Source organism: Penaeus japonicus, unplaced genomic scaffold (genome assembly GCF_977035675.1).
Source record: "Penaeus japonicus unplaced genomic scaffold, GWHDUDI00000001_assembly GWHDUDI00000003, whole genome shotgun sequence".
NCBI lineage: Eukaryota > Metazoa > Arthropoda > Malacostraca > Decapoda > Penaeidae > Penaeus > Penaeus japonicus.
In genome coordinates this window covers 40,599,819-40,602,318 of record NW_028234405.1, presented here as the reverse complement: position 1 = coordinate 40,602,318, position 2,500 = coordinate 40,599,819, and the positions used below count along the sequence as shown (strand labels likewise).

Below are 2,500 nucleotides of genomic sequence, written 5' to 3'. Positions count from 1 at the left end.
GCTTCAACCGGAGAGATATCACGATTTACCATTCTGGTCTTATTGTGACTGTGCTTCATTTGACCTGTCAATACCCACACGGATGATATCTGTTATTGAACTTCCTACCGATACCTTGCATGCCCTTTGATATGATATGGCTTCGCCTAAGTATAAGATCAAAGGCAGCACTCGTACCAATGATAATCTATAACAACCATATCACTCTGGATATATCTCATTTCTATTTGAGTATCTACAAGTTATTTTCTTCCTTCTGGCGTGAGAACTTACCCTCCTACGTGAGAACTTTTTTATGGCATTCCCATGACATTCACTGTGACAAGTGCTGATTAAGAAGGAATTCCTGGATTCTAGATAATTAATCTACGTTTTGATATAACATCATTAGAATCATGTGATCCTGAAGAAGACTCACTATAGGAATATCAATTACATATTGTACAACGTGAAATGATCTTTTCTGATCAACAGCGCAACTTTTCTAGTACCACCGCTTTCCTTCCTTTTTCATACGTATTCTCTCTCTTCATCTCTCTCTTATCTATCTTTATTTCTCTTAATGCCTCATGTCGCTTTCTGTCTAAATCCTCACCATCTATTTCTTATTTTCTCCTTTCTCTTTCTTTCACGGTTGTTCTGCTCTGTTCCCTTCATCTCATTAAATTCTCTCTCTTTTTCGTTCTACTTCGCTCGTTTTCCTTTTCCTACCTATTTCTTTCTTTTCTGTTCGCTTACTTTATCATCTCTATCATCCTTTCATCTCATTTTCCTCTTTTCTCCTATTCCATCTCTCTCTCTCTTGCTCTCGCTCTCGCTATTGCTTTCGTTCTAGCTCTTGTTCTTGCTCTATCTCTCTCTATCTCTGTCTTTCTATTTCTCTCGCTCTCTCTCTCTCTCTCTTTCTATTTCTCTCTATCGTTTTATTTCCCTTTCCCCTTTTTTCTCTTTTACTTATTTACATTTTCTGTATCTTTCTCTCTTCCCCCCTTGATTTGTCATCTCTCCCTGCCAACTTCGAAGGCATCTTCAGCTTTAATGCTTGTCCTCGGTTTGTCTTCATTTCTCTTCGTTATTTTCATTTTCTATCTCAACTTTTCGAAGTCTGTCATTTCTCTCCCCATGCCTCTATTTTTTCTCTATCTCTTCTTTTCTCTTAAACTCTCCTTGTCTCTCTCTTATTCGCGCTTCCTCTCTTCTCTCTCCCTGTTCATATTCCTCGCTTTCTGGTATTATTCTATCTTTTTTGAGCTCTCTCTTTCTTTCTTTCTTTCTTTCCGCTTCTTCCTTCGCTTATCTTTCGGTTCTCTATCATCAAGAATTCTTGAAACTTGAAAAAAAAAGAAATTAAATAATTATTTCCTCACTAAAATCATGCATGGCGGCCATGGATATTGCGAGCTATGAAATATCACAAGTAAATACGCTCAAAGTTCTGGGTTCATGATTTTTAAGTTTGTAACATTCTCAAATGCAATTTCAGATATGAATACCTTTTTCCTTCGAAGACTGTGATCTTTTATTTCTTCTTCTTCTTTTGTTGTTTTAAGGATATTAGGATTGTGCAAAACCCGAGCTTTAACGAACTACAAAAGGTTAACAAAGATCTTTAGTTTAGGGAAACATATGAAAGGGTGTAATTTCAATGCTCATGGCCGGCGCATTTCCGAGGATCTTCTATATACTAATTAATATTGAAGTATGTTTGGAATCCATGAACATAGATAAATATATAGATAGATAGATAAATAAATAAATAAACAAATAAGCTAGCAACAGGGAAAAAAAATCAAAAATACATAAACAAACTTCCATAACTCATACTAGTTCTATTCTCCGTAAGATATTCCCCTGACGAAGACAAAATCATGAAAGGTGTTGAGACAACGGCAGAAATAAAACACAACACACAAGGAGATTATATGAAATAAGCAGATTATATGCTTTCATAACACAGTCTAGAGGATAAGAACACCTACGCGTTGTTCAGCACCAGGAAACTGTTTTCGAGTATTGGAACAACTGCCAATACGAGGTATCCACACTGTAGGTATACTTTTGCTTCCTTTGTTGAAAATAAGAATTGCAATCGATTTTCACTTCTTTTGGGCCTCCGGCTACAGCAGAGGGTACACGGGGTCGCGGCCTTACTTCAAATATTTAGTTGTTTTTTTACACTTATATACAGCATTTTTATAGTTATCTACTCATATATATATATTAATTTAAACGAAGGATTTCTTATTTCGGGGTCCTGTTAGTTGTTGCTTTCTGAAGTCAATAATGTTGTGAAATCTTATACTTCAATTTATTTGATATAGATTTCTAAAAGTCTAGACGGAAATATAAGTAACAAGTCCAAAGGACATGCTGTTGTGAATGCAAAGACTTAAGGAGTACATGAGTGATTGCGTGTGCATGTCCGTGTGCGTGTGCGTGTGCCTGCGTATCTGGTAGCGAAGCCATCCAGACGATAGCACGATAATGGCAAGAAAACGTG

General features: G+C 36.4%; 1 protein-coding gene across 3 annotated transcripts in view; it reads right to left on the bottom strand.

Moving 5' to 3' along the window:
* LOC122256369 (pikachurin) overlaps nucleotides 1–2,500 on the bottom strand; it is a 266,146-nt gene that overhangs the window by 16,779 nt on the left and 246,867 nt on the right. The gene's annotated exons all lie outside the window — the stretch shown is intronic.